Genomic DNA, 20,000 nt, shown 5'->3' with positions numbered 1-20,000 from the left:
TATGTGTGTGTGTGGTGAGTGTTATGAATACTCCTCCCCCATATAATGTACACTAAAAGAAGAAAAAAACCCAGCATGGTGGGGGTATAAAGTTCGGCGCTTAAAATGAAGCGAAAGAGTCATAGCGTTTCGGACATTAGTCCCTCATCAGAAAAAGAGGAAACTATAAGGGGGTGAGAAAAAACTAAAATCGGCCAGAATAATAACGGGCAAGTGGTTAGGAGGCAGGTGGAATTGCGGTTCTATGAGGTGGGGCGGCGTTAAGAAGGAAGGAGAGGCAGATATGCATGTGCAAGTATGGGAGTGTTTTCGTGTTTAGATATTGCATATGATGGGAATGGCATATGCGTAGATTAAGACGAAACACAGTATACGTATGACGTAGTTAATTTTTGGTAAATGTATGGCACTGTGCTTTCATAGCATTGTATTTCGTGCACAAAATCATATTTTCCCACTGAAAATCACTTTAACTCCGTAGAATTTAAACCAACCACATCTGGCTCAGATATTCTACTTGTTTTATGCTCAAAATGATCATATCTAGCTTTCCACAGCAACACGATAATGTAATTCTGAAAATATACAATAACTTCAAAATCTTGAAGCTGCGAAATGATGCCTGTTTAATTCAAAACAATAAGAATAAATAAACATTACATTTAATGGAGTAATTTGAATACTAAAGGGTTAAAATACCTTTTAGTTGGTGTATGATGAAATATACTAAATTTGTTTTGTTCCACATAACATACTTGTAAAACAGGGGTGCGTCTTATACACCGGTAAATACTGTGACGAGTAGATAGTGTGAAGATTAGAGTTTATTCCAGCAACAAACTGTCTCCCATCATCACTGTACGTCGACGAAGTGTGCTGTATGGTCCGTAGTTAGATGAAGCCAGTACCAGGTTTAGGCTTGGTTTGGTCTTAAGCCCATAGTTTACAACAGTTTTTCACCACCAGTGAATCGCTCTTTATTTAAATGAAGTTTCTCTCGAAGTATTTACAAGTTCTAAGTACTCAATAACCTGGTTTTATTAAGTAACAGCAAAACTCGTTTTCCCAGTTTCACCTCTCGATTGAAAGATACATATATAATTGTTAAAGAAGACAACAAACGTTAAGGCAAGGCAAACATCTCAAGTCGTTTTACATTATTACTGTTGGAAAAAAATATTAATCTCTCTATATATAAACGGCAGTTTGTCTGTGTGTGTTTCTGTGTGTCTGTTAGGTTGTACCCTCACCCTGACCACGGCTTTCAACCGATTCTGATGAAACTTGACACACACATAGCCCAATGTCATAATTAAAAACTAACGCAGCGAAAATTTTAAAAAGTTCCCCCCGTTCTGAAAAAAATCGATAAATTCGACATGGGGTCAAGAATCAGAAACACAAACCACAGAGACTGTCTAGGGGACGCAACTCGACCTTTTTAACTAAAAAAAAAATTTACCATAATTTTTTTCCCATTTTTTGGCTATAACTCTCTAAAAATGCTTTATAGTTATTTCCCTTACAAACCCGAGCAACGCCAGACGATACTGCTAGTATTGTATATGACTTGAGATGTTTGCCTTGCCTTAACGTTTGTTGTCCTGTTTAACAATAATATATCCGCTGCATTGGATATCTGCAATGGCTCCATAACCACCGTCTCGGCTATAACCTTGGAGCCCTAGTAATCCGTTACAGCACTTAACTAGCGTACTTAATCGTTTAGATCGGAGGCGCAATGACGCAGTGGTTAGGGCAGCGGACTCGCGGTCATAGGATCGCGGTTTCGATTCCCAGACCGGGCGTTGTGAGTGTTTATTGAGCGAAAACACCTAAAAGCTCCACGAGGCTCCGGCAGGGGACGGTGGTGATCCCTGCTGTACTCTTTCACCACAACTTTCTCTCACTCTTACTTCCTGTTTCTGTTGTACCTGTATTTCAAAGGGCCAGCCTTGTCACACTCTGTGTCATGCTGAATCTCCCCGAGAACTACGTTAAGGGTGCACGTGTCTGTGGAGTGCTCAGCCACTTACACGTTAATTTCACGAGCAGGCTGTTCCGTTGATTCGGATCAACCGGAACCCTCATCGTCGTAACCGACGGAGTGCTAAAGAAGAAAGAATCGTTTAGATCACCTGTGAACTAAACCCCCATACTTTATATATGTGAGTGTGTGTGTTGTGTAAACACACACACACACATAATAGATCAGGATTCAAGTGAATCAGGCCGTTAAATGGTAAGGCCCCAGATCGAGTCGAAAATAAAAATGAGTACACAGCAAAAATAGACGAACACATAGGCGAGTACCGAAGTACAAGCTTTTGAATGTTTTTGAATTGACGGCGACGATTGCGGGTGATTTATCTCCCCGCTAGCGATGTATAAAGAAGAGTGCTTATATGCACTGAGAGTTCACACGAGAGATTCTCTCATGGTAACTGTTGTAGTATACTGTGTTCTAACACAACATCCACTTTTAAGTGAGGCTCTGTGTGTGTGTGTGTGTGTGTGTGTGTGTGTGTGTGAGTGAGAGAGAGGGAGAGAGAGAGTAAGAAACTCGCTTTGCCGCCACTTGCTTGGTTTCGGGTTCAGTCCTACAAACCTCGAGCAAGTGTCTTCTACTATAGCCCCCAGCTAACGAATAGCCTGTGAGTAAATTTGACGGAAACTGTGTGGAAGCCCGTCATATATATACATATATATTCATGCATACATGCACATTTCTGTATGTATGTTTGTGTTGTCTCGTCTGTGGTTGACAACCGGTGTTGGTATGTTTACATCCCCGAAACTTAGCGGTTCGGCAAAAACACTTTGAAACTAAATAATGTACTAGAGTCGATTTCTTTGTCTAAAACCCTACAAGGCAGTGCCCCAGCATGGCTGCATTCCAATGACTAAAACCGGTGAAAAAAAAGAAGAAGAAGAACCCGGCTCCGAATACAAGTGACATGATGTATCTTGACGCACAGGATCTATGGATCGGTCATCTTTCCTAGGACTGACTGCTTGCTGGATTAGGCGCTGGTTCAAATATACACCTCGACAACGCTCACAGCAACACCATCGATACTCCTACCTGAAAGAACTAAGTGATCTTGCCTATTTTTCTTTGATTACTCTAATACAGTGGTTTTCAACCAGGGCCATATGACCCTTAGGTGTCCACGTAAGTTTTTGTTGTTAAAATGTGTGCAACAAATTGGTTATACGACTACAATACACAAAACAGAACATGAGATATATGAGATGGAAGAGTGCTGAAGAGGTCACAGTGTGTGGCGAAAGATTTCAAAACATTGGACATAAACAAATTAAGAACAGTAATAAACGAGTGAGTGGAAGTACATGGCCTAGTGGTTAGAGCAGCGGACTCACGGTCGAGGGATCGCGGGTTCGAATCTCAGACCGGACGATGTGTGTGCTTACGAGCAAAATACCTAAGCTCCACGCGGCTCCGGCAGAAGGTAATGGCGAACTTCTGCTGAATCTTTCGCCACAACTTTCTCTCACTCTTTCCTCCTGCATCTTGCAGCTTACCTGCGACGTACCGTGGCAGTTTAAAGCTTTCTTTCCATAAATCTCGAGTTAGTTCGGTGGTTGAAAATAATCGTGGAATCTTCCTGAGAACTACGTTAAGAGTACACGTGTCTGTGGAGCGCTCAGCCATTTGCATGTTAATTTTACGAACAGGCTGTTCTATTGATCGGATCAACTGGAATGTTCGTCGTCGACAACCGACGGAGGGCCAATTTATTAGTAGAGTGGAGTTAAACCGATACTCACCCATCTGCTACTGACACACACACACACACACACACACACACAAGCGCGCGCGCATTGACAGATGAGCCCTTGACACTGGACATATGCGCAGGGGCATATTATTTGTAGATAACATGCGTATTTCTGATGTCTAAGCTGTGCTCCAGCTGCCCTTAACGGTGATTTTAGAGACGAACTTAAGAACACCGGCTGACATCTGCACAGACGCGCGTATATATCTCCTATACGAATACGCGCATTCACTCACTCACGCATACACACGCCCAAACACACACACACGAGACTTACGATATAACACGTGCACTCACGCATACACATTTTCATGATTGTCTGGTATATACATGTGTGTGTGTGTGTTTGTGTGAAACTGATTAATTATGTGCGGTACGCATATATTTTACTTGGCTGTAATAGCCACACATGCACACACATACACACATAAACGCACACACACACACACACACTTGCACACATGCCACAAGCATACATACACGCACAGCTATAAATTTGGTGACATTTTTGCAGATGAATGCACAAGCTTTCAATTTTAATAAAACTATTCTCATACATATACACATATAGAAACACAAGTAAAAAAGGATTACTTCTAAACGCAACACATTCGACAAGTTTTACAGACAAGCATATGTGAGCGCGCATCAGACACCTATGGCAGAAACGGTAGCATGCCGGGCGAAATGCGTAGCCGTATTTCGTCTGCCGCTACGTTCTGAGTTCAAATTCCGCCGAGGTCGACTTTGCCTTTCATCCTTTCGGGGTCGATAAATTAAGTACCAGTTATGCACTGGGTTCGATATAATCGACTTAATCCGTTTGTCTGTCCTTGTTTGTCCTCTCTGTGTTTAGCCCCTTGTGGGTAGTAAAGAAATATATATACACACATGAACACACACATATACACGCACACACTTATATATGTAGCTTCTCATGTGTCATATATTAAAAGTTTACAAGTTTCGCCTTACTGTAAATTGTATGCATACATACATATATATGCATATATATATATGTATGCATATATGTGTGTGCATATATTTCGTTTTTTTGGATTTGTTTTGCAAGATTCTTTATGTGAGTTCGTGTGTTAAAGCATATTCTGTTGTGTTTAGGGAGAGACATTCTCTTTTTATGCCTTATAATTTAACACATTTACCGGTAAAATTTCCACTCATTTACTTATTTACTTTTTTTAAAACTTTCGTTGCGTTTTGCAACCTTTTCAATAGTTGTTGAGAGTCAACAATTTTTGAAAAGGTTGCAAGACACAACGAAAATTTTAGAAAAATAATAATTGAGTGGAAATTTTACCGGTGAGTGTGTTAAATTATAAGCCACTAAAAGAGAATAATTCTCCCCAGACACAACAGTATATGCATATATATATATATACATACATACATACATTTATGTACCCATACACACGCGCGCAGTTATATATATATATATATATATTATATATATATATATATATATATATATATATATATATATATATATATATATGCACACACACACACATATATATATGCACATACATATATATATATGCATGCACTTATGTGTGTGTGCATATATATAGACACACACACACATGCACGCAGACGTATGTACATGCTTAGCTACGCAATTCAGTTTCACACAGACCATGCTTATATATATTATTACATCTACAACGTGGTTTGACACATACGCTCCTAAATTTAGTACTACATACAGACACACACACACACAGTTAATGTCTCGTGCTGGCATATACAACACACACAATTACCAAATTTCTCACGCATACACACACTCACACACTTTAACACATATACACATAATGACAGGGTCTGTCTTGTTCTTTATTACAAACACAGCTATAGTTTCTCTTTCGCATAAATATAATATATATATATATACATACATATATTTATACGTTCGTTTACACAGAACCGAAATAAATCTAGCTTAACTGTTTGAGTATCTCTTTTTCTTATACTGATTTTCACATACAGACACACTTTATACATTTAAGCGCATCTTTTGCTCAGAAATACCCATTTCTCGATTTCGCATCCCTCAAACTCTAAAGCAACTCGCTTCTCACAAACTTTTAGTACGTTACGTCTGACTCTGTCTCTCTTTCTCTCTCTCTCTCTCACACACACACATTAACATAAACAGACATTAATAGCCACATACACACTTTTTCTCACAGGATTAAGATACGCTTTTCTCTTTACATATATTTTTGTCGCTTTCGTTTATTCTTCTCGTACATTCTTACTAGACTCACACACACACTTACACACAAACAATTAACTGCTCAAACACGTTTCTCACGAAATTATACACACGTCTAAGTTCTTTCTTTCTTTCTCTCTCACACATACACACTCACAAGTATACACACGCGCGTTTTTCTCACGAAATTAATATATATACGTTATTTCTTCCTCGCTCTCTCACATACACTCACATATACCTACACATACTCGTCTTTCTCACAAAATTACACACACACATATACACACTCTTTCGGCTTTGCATACATATACTCTTTTACTCTTTTTCTTGTTTCAGTCATTTGACTGCGGCCATGCTGGAGCACCGCCTTTAGTCGAGCAAATCGACCCCGGGACTTATTCTTTGTAAGCCCAGTACTTATTCTATCGGTCTCTTTTGCCGAACCGCTAAGTGACGGGGACGTAAACACACCAGCATCGGTTGTCAAGCAATGCTAGGGGGACAAACACAGACACACACTCACATACATATATATATATATATATATACATATATACGACAGGCTTCTTTCGGTTTCCGTCTACCAAATCCACTCACAAGGCATTGGTCGGCCCGGGGCTATAGCAGAAGACACTTGCCCAAGATGCCACGCAGTGGGACTGAACCCGGAACCATGAGGTTTGTTAGCAAGCTACATGTTCACAAACACATATTTATACACATGCAAGGATACACACACACACACAGATATGCCTCACACACATTTATGTACAAACACTCAAACACGCTCATAGTTTTACCAAGATACGCACATATTCCTCATATCTATATAGACACATACACACACACAGTCTTGCCGGCATAGCACACACATACACACACAAACACGCACACACAGAAATTTCCACCTCATAGACACGTCCACGTACATACCAACTTTCTCACCCTTCGTACATATCACACATGCAAACACACGTTTACACAAAGACAAAACTAAAAGGCTTGGTAGCTGTAGTAGTCGTAGTAGTAGCAATAGTAATAATAGTAGTAGCAGCAGCAGCTGTAGTAACAGTAGTAGTGGCGTTGGTGGTGGTGGTGGTAGCGGTGGTGGATTAATTTGAGTGTGAGTGCCTCAGCAAGTTTTACTATACAATATCAGCAGCAACAGTAGTAGTAGTAGTTATCGTAAAAACTTTTTGGGGAGATGCACTCAACCCCCTTCCCTCCCCACTCGCTTTCTCTGTCTCTCTCTCTCTCTCTCACCCTCCCTCTTTCACTTCCTCCCTTCTCTCTCTCTCTCTCTCTCTCTCTCTCCCTCCCTGTGAGTTGTTGAGGTCGATGGTAAGTAGGTCAGTGCGAGAAACTTGATCACATGTCAACTAGCCCCCCCCTCCCGACTTATGTACTTGTGGCTGTGTGTGTGCGTGTGCGTGTGTGTGTGTGTGTGTGTGAACGGCTGAGTCTGCGTATGTGTATGTGTTTGTATCTCTATATATATATGTAAGTCTGTATCTGTGTCTCTTGATCTATGCGCGCGTGTGTAAATCTGTACGTATCTATGTGCGTATGTGTATGTATATATATATATATATATATATATATATATATATGTGTGTGTGTGTGTGTCTGTGTTTTCAGTACGTGAATATGTGTGTGTGTGTGTGCCTATATGTGTTGTCAGTGTATGTGCATATGTATACGGTTGTCTCTATGTGTGTAACCGTCTCTGATCTGTGTATGTGTCGGTGTGTGCGTATCTCTGCGCCTTTGGTATGTGTGTGTGTATGTATGTGCCTTTCTCTCTGTGTGTGTCTATAGTGTGGGAATCTTGCGTTTGCGTGTATTTGAGTATGTCTATGTATGTGGTGTGTGTGTGTGCATGTCTTTTGAGTGTCTTACCAAGTGTATGAGCATGTCTGTCTCTCAATGTGTGGTGCATATGTATATAATATATATAATATATATATATATATATTATATATATGTATCATATTTAGATCGTCTGCTGTCCTTCATTTCCACTACAACTAATAAATAATAGTAAAAAGAAACTTTACACAATATCATTATTGTTATTATTATTATTATTATGTTTATTTGTTACTTGAAACTTCAAACTCTGTTGTTGTACTGAACATTTTATTTACTTATTTGTTTCCTTTTTGCAGTACTTTCTCCCAGTCATTGTTGCTGTTGTTATTGTTTGTCGTCTTTGTGTCTGTTTTACTATATAGCTGGTTTCAAAATGTCTCCTTGTACGTGAGTGTGTGCGCGCGCACGCGAACGTTTTACTATCACTCTTTCCTGTCTGCGCCGATAAAATTTGCGTATATGTGTATTTTTAATATTACTATTTCCTGAGCTTCTGATAAAGTTGTATGCGTGTGTGTACATAGTGTGTGTTGGTGTACATACGGTATATCCGTGTGTGAGTGTGTATTTTACTATAAGTATTTTCTGAGTACTTACTATGTATGTGTGTGTGTATTACTCTTTTACTTATTTCAGTTATTTGTCTGTGGCCATGCTGGAGCACCGCCTTTAGTCGAGCAAATCGACTCCAGGACTTATTCTTTGTAAGCCTAGTACTTATTCTAAGTTACGGGGACGTAAACACACCAGCATCGGTTGTCAAGTGATGTTGGGGGTAACAACAAGACACAAACGTACACACACACATATACATATATATGACGGTTTTCTTTCAGTTTCCGTCTACCAAATCCACTCACAAGTCTTTGGTCGGCCCATGGCTATAGTAGAAGACACTTGCCCAATGTGCCACTCGGTGGGACTGAACCTGGAAGCATGTGGTTGGTAAGCAAGCTACTTACCCCACAGCCACTCCTGCGCCTGTACAATAACTTTTCTCAGTGTCTGAGAATGTATGTATGTATCTATGTATGTATGTATGCGTCTAAAAGTTTTTATACGTGGTGTCTAGTGAGTGTGTGTGTGTATTTTTTAATAAAATTACTATTATCTAAGTGTCAGAAACTTTGTACATGTATATTTCTGATAATTATTTTCTATGCATATAAATTTTGCCTGTGTATGTGTGTTTTCTAAGCGTCTGTATAAATTTGTATGCGTGTGTATAGTATTGTATGTCTGCGCGCGTGTGTGTATTTTTTACTATAACTATTTTTAAAAACACCAGTTTGTATGTGTATATAAAATTCCTATGGTGTGTGAGCGTAGAGAGAGTGAGAGAAAGAGAAAGAGTGTGTGTGTGTGTGTGTGTGTGTGTGTGTGTAAGTATTTTTCTATGTATACTGTATGTGTGCGTAGAGTATTTTTACTATAAACTGCTTCTACAAAATAGTTCTTGTAAACACACACGCTCTTTACATACACACACATATATGTACACAGGAAATAGCTTTTGTAAAAACACGCTATATTTTTATATCATGTATGTGTGTGTGTTTGTGTGTACAAGTTTTCTCGTTGCGTATGTTTACTATATATAACGTATGCGAGTTTTGTACATATATGTCCATAAAGTGTGTATATATATATATTTTTACTATAACTACTTTCAGTGCGTCTAAGCGTGTGTGTGTGTGATATGCTTTACTATAGCAGTAGCTGTTTTCTTAAGTTCTATTTTATTATATAGCTATTTTATATGTGTCTACCGGCATATATGCATATAAAATACGTATGATTTACGATAACTCTTTTCTGTAACTGTTACAATAAATATTTTCCGGTGTCTAGTAATTAAGTATATATATAATGCGTGTGTGTAATACATTTTCTGCGACTATTTTCCGTATATAAGGTTCATGTGTTTATAAAGAAAGTAAAAATACTTTTTTTTTATATATATATACATAATATTATCATGTATTTGTTACTTGGAAACTTTTAAAATCTTCGTATATATGTGTATAAATAAAGTGTGTATATGTATGTACGTATATATGTTTTACTGTGTATGTGTATACACTGCGTGACACCTTGGGCAAGTGTCTTTTATAGCCTCGGGCCGACCAAAGCCTTTTGAGTGGATTTGGTAGACAGAAACTGAAAGAAGCCCGTCGTGTGTGTATTTATAATATAAATATATATATATATATATATATATATATATATATATATAACTTTTGCCGAACCGCTAAGTTATGAGGACGCAACACCACTAGCACCGGTTGTCAAGTGATGGTATATATATATATATATATATATATATATATATAACTTTTGCCGAACCGCTAAGTTATGAGGACGCAATCACACTAGCACCGGTTGTCAGCGATGCTATATATATATATATATATACCTACGTGTATGTCTTTGTGTCTGTTTCGTCCCCCCCCCTCCCGCTTGACAACCAGTGCTAGTGTTTAGGTCCTCATAACTTAGCGGTTCGGCAAAAGTGACTGATAGAATAAGTATCAGACTTATAAAAAAAAAAAAAGTACTGCCGTAGTGGAGTCGATACATTCGACTAAAGATTTAAGGCGGTCGGTGCCCCAGCATGGCCGCAGTTTAATGGCTGAAACAAGTGAGAAGTGAAGAAGTTGTGTGTGTGTGTGTGAGTGTATGTAAACTTAACTGTGATTCAAATGCATGTGTATGTGTGTTCGTGTGTTTGTAGGTGTAGAGAGTTTGACAGACAGCGTAACAAAAAGAACGAAAAAAGACGAGATGAGTTCGTGGCCAACTTTATAAGTTTAACGCTCAGAGAATGCAAAAAGTAAATTTTGATGTTTCGGGCATTTTTCCTTCGCCAGCACGACAATCATCTAACTTTTTTCTCCAGTATCCAAAGGACATAGATTTGTACAAAACGAGTTGAACACATCTATCACAAGGTAATTTGCATAATTTAAACAAAAATGAGGTGAAAGAAATAACTCAGTGGCCGGTGGTATGCATATGAACATCATAGATAAATGCAGGTATATCAAATACCAAACAATACACACGTTCGCATACACGTATAGGGAGCAGTGCTTCTCGGAGCACATAAAGCTGTAAATAATAGCATGTAAATAGTGGGTTGCATCACCCTTTTAAATAGAAAAAGCCGAAGGCTGCCTGTAGGACACGAACTCACATTTCCTGTACACATGACAGCCGTCGACGGGCAGCCTTCGATATTTTCTTTCCTAAACGGATTTTTAACTCGCTATTTACTTGCTGTTATCTTTAGCTTTAAGTGTCTTCAGATCTACTCCACCTCATCCTACCAAACAAAACAAAAAAAAAATGATAATAAAAGAAATATTTCACGTTCTCTCAAACGTTTATAAATTCTTATGACGTCAACAAATTCTTTTATTCTTATTTCAATCATTTTATTTGACTGCGGCCATGCTGGAGCATCGCCTTGAAGGATTTTATTTTTAGTCGAACAAATCGACTCCAGGACTTATTCTATCGTTTTAATTTGCCGAACCGCTAAGTTAGGAGGACATAAACAGACCAACACCGGTTATCAAGCGATGGGGGACAAACACAGATATGTACTTGTGTGTGTGTGTGTGTGTTGTATATATATACTCACCCAGCTCGCGCATGCCTTCTTGTACGAGGGTAACCAAAACCGAAACCGTCCCACCGGTCCCCGTGAAGCCGGGGCTCGAGATCCACCCACAAGACTTTGGTCGGCCCAAGGCTATAGTAAAAGACATTTGCTCAGGGTGCCACGCGATGGGACTGAACCCGGAACCATGTGGTTGGGAAGCAAGTTTCTTTCCACACATCCACGCCTATATATATAGATATAGTTAGATAAATAGATAGATACATAGATAAATAGATACATGTGCGCACGCACAGATATACGTTTGAAATGTAAGCCGTAACTTTTAAACAGCTAAATTTTCACTCTGTGGAGAAGCGCCAAAGAAATTGTTTCGCCGTATGTGGGGTCGTTCTAAATTCTACTCTTGTGAGATCTTCGTCAGAGAAAGTATACCCAACTTCTATCGAATCATTGGCAATCTTTCGTCTCTAGTAGACCTTTCCGTCGATTTCCGTAAAAATTTTTTTTTTTTTTCATATGGGCTTGCGGGAACTTTTGAAGTAATGAGAGCGAAAGAGACTAAGAGGAAGCGATTTTATGACGAGGGAAGTTCTTTTGAAGTTACCGTGCATGGGAAGCATTGATGTACATGTGTGTGTGTGTGTGTTTTTGATGGGGTGTGGGAGACAGAAAGTATGTTGTAAGTGAAGTGCTTCTGTTAGTGTGTGTGAAGAGACAGAGTAATGTGTGAAAGAAAGAGATAAGTGAAATTTTTTACTCGGTGTGTTGTGTATATGTATGTATATTACTTCAAAAGTTCCCGCAAGCCCATATGTAAAAAAAAAAATTTTTTTACGGAAATCGACGGAAAGGTCTACTAGGGACGAAAGATCGCCCCGACTTCTATCGAATCATTATTTATGAACGTACACAAACGAAAAATCAATTTAACCGGTCATTCTAAATTACATAGCAGTACATACATTGTCAAAATTGATTAATTAACCAATCAATTACTTAATTGATTAAAAATTAATTCACTGTGCACTGCGCATTAGTTTCTTTTTCTGTTTTTTTTTGTTTGTTTTGTTTTAATAATTAGAAATGCAAAATAATACGTTTTCATAAACAAGCAATTTAAACCTCACCGTGAAAAAGTAAACATTCTTATGACACGCTGTGTATGAATAGCTTTAAAGGCATGATACGTTAATGCTTTTGGTGTCAACCATGCTTTATACAACAATCACACTATCTCTCTCTCTCTCTCTCTCTCTCTCGCTCTATCTATCTATCTATCTATCTATCTATCTATCTATCTATCTATCTATCTATCTATCTATCTCTCTATCTCTCTATCTATCTATCTCCCTATCAGTTTGTCTGTCACCCTCTCCCTCTCTCTCTCTATATATATTTTTCTCTCTTTGCCTTATAAATATATATATATAAATTTTTTTTTTACTTGTTTCAGTCATCTGACTGTGGCCATGCTGGAGTACCGCCTTTAGTCGAGCAAATCGACCCCAGGACTTATTCTTTATCTTTAGTCTCTTTTGCCGAACCACTAAGTTGCGGGAACGTAAACACACCAGCATCGGTTGTCAAGCGATGCTGGGGGACAAACACAGACACACAAACATATATATACGCACACACACACACACACACACACACACACACACACACACACACACATACGACAGGCTTCTTTCAGTTTCCGTCTACCAAATCCACTCACAAGGCTTTGGTTGGCCCAAGAAGTAGACACTTGGCCAAGGTGCCACGCAGTGGGACTGAACACAGAACCATGTGGTTGGTAAGCAAGCTACATACCACACAGCCACTCCTACGCCTATATATATATGTATATCTCTTTTACTCTTTTACTTGTTTCAGTCATTTGACTGCGGCCATGCTGGAGCACCGCCTTTAATCGAGCAACTCGACCCCGGGACTTATTCTTTGTAAGCCCAGTACTTATTCTATCGGTCTCTTTTGCCGAACCGCTAAGTAACGGGGACGTAAACACCAGCATCGGTTGTCAAGCGATGGTGGGGGAGGGGGCAAACACAGACACACAAACATATACACACACACACATATATATATATACATATATACGACAGGCTTCTTTCAGTTTCCGTCTACCAAATCCACTCACAAGGCTTTGGTTGGCCAAGAAGTAGACACTTGGCCAAGGTGCCACGCCAGTGGGACTGAACACAGAACCATGTGGTTGGTAAGCAAGCTACATACCACACCCACTCCTACGCCTATATATATATATCTCTTACTTCTTTTACTTGTTTCAGTCATTTGACTGCGGCCATGCTGGAGCACCGCCTTTAATCGAGCAACTCGACCCCGGACTTATTCTTTGTAAGCCCAGTACTTATTCTATCGTTCTCTTTTGCCGAACCGCTAAGTAACGGGGACGTAAACACCAGCATCGGTTGTCAAGCGATGGTGGGGGGAGGAGGCAAACACAGACACACAAACATATACACACACACACATATATATATATATACATATATACGACAGGCTTCTTTCAGTTTCCGTCTACCAAATCCACTCACAAGGCTTTGGTCGACCCGAGGCTATAGCAGAAGGCACTTGCCCAAGATGCCACGCAGTGGGACTGAACCCGGAACCATGTGGTTGGTAAACAAGCTACTTACCACACAGCCATATGTATATATTATATATATTAAGAGCTAAAATTAGAATGGCACACACCCATTTCATTTACATACTTTGTATTACTGTCACTGGTGAAGTCATGCATCGGTCAGGAATGGGCACACACATACACACACTCGCAAGGCATGCGCACACATATACACACCTACTGACGAGAAAATAGTCGTAAAAATGACAAGCAAATATACAATATGTCAAGCTTTAAATGCAAAAGGAAATAACTAAAGCACTCTGTCTGTGTGTGTGTGTGTGTGTATGAGCATATGCAAACATACAGTCGGAGAATCACCGCCCTCGGTCGTTTCCTCCTGTTAGCTGAATACGAGTGCGAACACGCTATTTTAAACGTAGCGCATTTGACATTGACATTGCTTTTGTTTTTTTGTTTTTTTAATATGGTATTTACTTATAAGTAAATACCATATATGCCTTCTCACCCATCTCTCTCTTACTGTCATTGTGTGTGTGTTTATCTATACACACTTTCATATCTCCAGACATTCAGGTCCTTTGTCATCCCCTCTGTGAATTTCAAGATCTTAAGATCAGCCGTCACCACTTCGTTCTGTCTTCTTAGGTTTGCCGCATTTGCAAACGGTCTGCGTGAAGCCACCAGCACTTTTTAATATAGTTGTCCTTGTCCATACGCATCACACGTCCATACCGGTTTCTTTCTTCCATACTCCATCTGATTCCTTTTATACCCAGTTTTTTTTTTTCATTTACATATTTACATTGTGTATTCAACAGAGCATTCTAGCTTCACTTCTTTTCTACATTTTGTCTAGTCCTCTGCATTTAAGACTCATGTCTCACTACCATGAAACATCGCAGACATATCATCTTCCATTCACTCTAAGTTGAAAGATTTTTGTCGCCGGCAGTGGTGGTAGCTTCCTGAACTCTCTTCAACCCTTTCCTACCTTGGCTGCAATACTTTCGAAGCAACCATTTTCTTTGCTTGTTACATCTCTTAGGTAACAAAAACTATCGACTACTTCTTGTGAGTAAACAAAGCATTTAAGAGAATCTATTTCCAGTGTGCTCATAGAACGTACCACTCCAGTGCATCTATCACATACGAAGCTCATGTTCTCTGTTAGTTCGTTTGTGATTCCACTCCATCTCTTGTGTGTTCATAACTTACATTGCGTACAAGCATATGGGGTTTATACTTTTTTCTATTCTGCATACTGACCAAGACTATTTCCGTAAAGATATGTTAGTCGTGTCTTCTATCTTAAAACCTTCATCATGTCTAGAATTTCCCCTCTAATTCCCCTATCGATTTTACGGTCAGTATTAGGTCATCGGCGTATAGGAGTTCCCTATGACAGCCAGTCGTGGTGACCTGCAGGACTATGGTGAATAGGTGGGGATGAGCACTGAGATTTGGATTTCTATTCTATCCTTACGCTAAACACACACACGCACGCACACACACACACACACACATACATACATACATACATACATACATACATACATACATTATCATTATTATGGCTGCCCCGAGTATGGCCATTGCACAAAGCTTAACTGTTACTGGTGCTGTGATCGAATATGACTTTTTAGCCCAGCTAAAGATCTACAATGTCTTGTACAGAATTGGCTACTAAAACCTTTACTGGTAATAGCCGGCTGTGGTTGTAACTGGGCTTCATGTACCTTTGCATGTCGTTTAAGTCCTCCTGTCGAATTACACTCTCTTCCACATGCCCGACAGATATGATTAGTATGGTGTGTTACACCACCACCAGTGGCCAGGTTGTCACTCATCTGTCTCGCTTTATGACTACGAAGATAACTCTTGAGTCCAGCTTTACTGGACATACATACATACATACATACATACATACATACATACATACATACATACATACATACATACATACATACATACATACATGTGTGCGTGTGTGTGTTTAATTTTGTAATACATTTCCAGACATAGTTGTGTATATATTCCATTGTAATGGCTCCGAGTAAGCTATAAGATGTGGCAAAGGCACTCAGTTCGCTAAGTGCTCCGCTTTTTATAACGGAAACAGCTATAAGTTAATGATGTTGATTACGAAATTCCTGTTCACTTGTCATTCATTAATTCATTAATATATATGGCGCAGGAGTGGCTGTGTGCTAAGTAGCTTGCTTACCAACCACATGGTTCCGGGTTCATTCCCACTGCGTGGCACCTTGGACAAGTGTCTTCTACTATAGCCTCGGGCCGACCAAAGCCTTCTGAGTGAATTTGGTAGACAGAAACTGAAAGAAGCCTGTCGTATGTATGTATGTATGTATGTATGTATATATATATGTGTGTGTGTGTGTGTGTGTGAGTCTATGTTTATCTCCGCAACATCGCTTGACAACCGGTGCTGGTGTGTTTACATCCCCGTAACTTAGCGATTCGGCAAAAGAGACCGGTAGAATAAGTACTAGGCTTACAAAGAATAAGTCCTGGGGTCGATTTGCTCGACTAAAGGCGGTGCTCGAGCAAAGCCGCAGTCAAATGACTGAAACAAGTAAAAGAGAAAAAAGAGAATATGAGTTGAATGTGTGTGTCTCTATGTGTTGTAATAATAATAATAATAATAAGCAGATAACAGTTGTGATATTCAAAGTTTTATAGGACATACACACGTTTCATCAAATTACTGAAACAATTACATAGCTATATAGAATCATTATGTTATCATGCATTTTACCTCATCAGTGTTTTGCCATAACCATGCCTGGAAATACAAGCCAGGGCGGTAAAGACTGGCAGTAGGTTTACTGGATCAGAGCTGAGATGGGTTTAACTAAATAAATATAGAAATCTGTTTTCACGTAGTCATAATCAACTCATGTATAAACATCGTTGTTTTTGCTTTATTTTACAGGTGACCAACTGTAGCTATGTGGATCTCGTTCTAACCGGGTGAGTAAATATATAAATAATTCGCATAGTGAGCAAATGGGAAATATGAAATATAATTAAATGAATAAATGGATTAATGAATTAGCGAAAAAGAAAAGATTTGGTGACATATAAAAGTGGTGTATCTACTATTTGTTTTCAGTCGTTAAACTGTGGCCATGCTGGGCGCCGCCTTGAGGGGTTTCAGTCAAACAAATCGACTTCTGGGCTATACGTTTTCGTTAAGTGTAGTACCTATTCTATTCATCTCTTTTGCCGAATCGATTGGTTACGAGAACGTAAGCAAACCAGCATCGGTTGTCGAGCGGGAGTGGGGCGAACACAAGATCCCTCTCTCTCTTTCTCCCTCTCTCTCTCCCTCATACACACACATATACATACACATACATGCAAACGACGGGCTTCCATACATTTTCTGCTTACTAGGTTCACTCACAAGTCATTGGTCGGTCCAGAATTATAATGGTACTTACCCAAGATATCACACTGTAGGACTAGACTAGAAACCTCGTAACTGCAAAGCGGGCTTCTTTAACGCACAGCTATGTAGGGTTAGATTTGTTCGACTAAAACCCTCCATGGCGGTGCTCCAGCATGGCCGCAATCCAATGAATGGAATGGGTAAAAAAAGATCAGAGAGAAACAATAAGCCTTGTGTTCAAGATAATGTTTAAAATATGTTGGTATGATGTGAAGACGATCGAGTCTTGACGTTGTGAATCGGTGCTGGAACATACGAATGAAGTTGATAAACTTTTTTCGCGGATTTGTTGTTGTTTTGTTTTTAATTTTCTCCGATTCTGAGATGATGTCAAGTTTCTCAGGGAATTTTTTCTTTCTTTTTATATTAAGAAAGGGTAAACAAATAAACAAATAAAAAGCTGACCTTGGAATCTCAAATTTTGAGATCTTCAGCAATGAATAGAGGTGAGAAAATTTCCAAAAATACGATAGTCACTGGAGCGACAATATTCACATAATAACGATGATGATGATGATGATGATGATTATGATGATCTGTTGCCATCAACGTCACCATCATTATCATCGCCGTTATCATGATGATGATGAAGATCCTATTCATTGTCGACCACCGACCAGATGAATGGTGTATTGAACACGCAGAAATGCTAAGATTTTCAACACATACATTCGTATGTGTATTATATATATGTGTATGTGTGTGTGTAATTAATTTTAGAAATGGTGAAAAATACAGCAAGAAAAAAGCAACAACACGAGAACGTAGTACATGCAAAGTATTAATAAGACGCTCGGAGAAGGAAAGGAGTAGTTGTTTTACGTTTCGAGCATATATGTATAAATGTATAGTCATCTTTATATGTGTGTGTGCGTGTGCTTGTGTGTAATTTAGTGAGTTTGATTTGACTTCATGCGACTTAACGTTCGTAAAACGAACCTAGCTCTTCAAGTGATGGATTCATTTTACGAGCCCACGAAAATTTAAGTTGCGTGGAGCCGAATCAGACTGTTATTAAATAATATGCGTAACTCCTACCAGATGTGCTGAGATGTTTTTGTCCGAAAAGCAATGTCGCATTTAATGTTAGGAGTTCAAATACCACTAAGCATTTCGCCTGGCGTGCTAACGATTCTGCATGTATGTGTGTGTATATTCCGTATGTATGCGTGTGTATGTATATATATATATATATATATATATATTATATATATATATTATGTGTGTGTGTGTGGTGTGTGTGTGTGTATGTGTATGTATATATATATATATATATATATATTATATATATACATATACACACATATATGTGCGAATATATATGCATTATATATGATGTATATGTATATATATATAATATATATATATATATATATAATATATATATATATATATATATTGTATATATATATATATAGTATATGTATATATATTTGTATTATATTATTATATGTATATGTTATTATATTGTATATATATATGTATATATATGTGTATATATATGTATATATATGTGTATATATATACATATGTATATATATATATATGTATGTATATATATATTATATATGTATGTATATGTATATATATATTGTAATATATTATGTATATATATATGTATATATTATATAGATATATATATATATATATATGTGTGTGTGTGTATATATACATATGTATATATATATATAATGAGATCTATATATATATATATGTATATATAGAACATATACATACATATATATATAATATATACATACTATATATTATACATATGTATATATATACACACACCACACAACATATATATATATATAATATATATATATATATATATATATATATATATATATATATATATATTACATATATATATACATATATATATATACACATATATATACATATACGAGATCTCGTACAGAATGGACGGCAAGCTTTTCAACCTCGCTCGCCTCAACAGTACGTCAAAGACAATGGTGCGAAGCTTGCTAGAGTTCCAATATGCCGACGACAACAGTGTAGCAGCTCACAGAGAGGATCACCTCCAACAGATCCTAAATGCTTTTCATCATGCATATACTAAACTTGGACAGAGCATCAACATCAAGAAGACTCACTTACTCTACCAACCTCCCCCCAATGCCCGTGTTGACAACCCGCCATCGATTCAACTCGAAGGAAATCCACTGGAAAATGTGAACCACTTCTGCTACCTTGGGAGCCATCTGTCAGCAAAGGTAGACCTCAGCGATGAAATCCAACACCGTCTGAAGTATGCAGGAACAGCTTTCGGCAAGCTTCGAACAAGAGTTTTTGCTGATCGGGACATCCGAACCGATACCAAACTCATGGTGTACAGGGCAGTC

The 20,000-nt window shown here is 38.4% G+C and overlaps 1 protein-coding gene across 2 annotated transcripts in view; it reads left to right on the top strand.

Moving 5' to 3' along the window:
• The window catches only part of LOC115221191 (ataxin-1-like), a 610,972-nt gene that overhangs the window by 407,309 nt on the left and 183,663 nt on the right, over positions 1–20,000 (top strand). For both annotated transcript variants that reach the window (XM_029791340.2, XM_029791341.2), the window contains one exon: positions 17,113–17,150. The gene's annotated coding sequence lies outside the window, so the exon portion shown is untranslated. The remainder of the gene's footprint in view (positions 1–17,112; positions 17,151–20,000) is intronic.

Source organism: Octopus sinensis, linkage group LG18 (genome assembly GCF_006345805.1).
Source record: "Octopus sinensis linkage group LG18, ASM634580v1, whole genome shotgun sequence".
Lineage (NCBI taxonomy): Eukaryota > Metazoa > Mollusca > Cephalopoda > Octopoda > Octopodidae > Octopus > Octopus sinensis.
Note: the sequence above shows the minus strand (reverse complement) of the source record. Positions and strands in the feature narration are given on the sequence as shown.